Source organism: Mastomys coucha, unplaced genomic scaffold (genome assembly GCF_008632895.1).
Source record: "Mastomys coucha isolate ucsf_1 unplaced genomic scaffold, UCSF_Mcou_1 pScaffold5, whole genome shotgun sequence".
Taxonomy (NCBI): domain Eukaryota; kingdom Metazoa; phylum Chordata; class Mammalia; order Rodentia; family Muridae; genus Mastomys; species Mastomys coucha.
Genome location: NW_022196911.1, coordinates 21,756,735 through 21,757,451, shown reverse-complemented (window position 1 = coordinate 21,757,451; position 717 = coordinate 21,756,735). Strand labels below are relative to the sequence as shown.

Below are 717 nucleotides of genomic sequence, written 5' to 3'. Positions count from 1 at the left end.
GTAACCCAGGGTTGATTCTGCTTCACGACATTCTGATGACCTACTGCATGTATGACTTTGACTTAGGTTATGTACAAGGAATGAGCGACTTACTCTCCCTCCTGCTGTATGTGATGGAGAACGAAGTGGATGCCTTCTGGTGCTTCGCGTCTTACATGGACCAGATGCATCAAAATTTTGAAGAACAAATGCAAGGCATGAAGACCCAGTTAATCCAGCTGAGCACCTTACTCAGATTGTTGGACAGTGGATTTTGTAGCTATTTAGAATCCCAGGACTCTGGATATCTGTATTTTTGCTTCAGATGGCTTTTAATCAGATTTAAAAGGGAATTTAGTTTTCTAGATATACTTCGATTATGGGAGGTAATGTGGACTGAACTGCCCTGTAAGAATTTTCATCTTCTTCTGTGTTGTGCTGGAATCAGAAAAGCAACAGATAATGGAAAAGCACTACGGCTTCAATGAGATCCTTAAGCACATCAATGAATTATCCATGAAAATTGATGTGGAAGATATACTGTGTAAAGCAGAAGCAATTTCCCTACAGATGGCACAATGCAAGGAATTGCCACAAGCAGTTTGTGAGATCCTGGGACTTCAGGACAGTGCAGTTACAACACCAGATTCTGACACTGATGAAAATGTTAGCAGCCCTTGTCCCATGTCTGCATTTCCAAGTAGCACCTTGCCCATCCTTGGAGCCAGTGAAGCCAAA

The 717-nt window shown here is 42.1% G+C and overlaps 1 protein-coding gene across 4 annotated transcripts in view; it reads right to left on the bottom strand.

Annotated features, from left to right (window-relative positions):
* LOC116078218 (zinc finger protein 54-like) overlaps positions 1 to 717 on the bottom strand; it is a 27,128-nt gene that overhangs the window by 8,208 nt on the left and 18,203 nt on the right. The window lies entirely within an intron of this gene.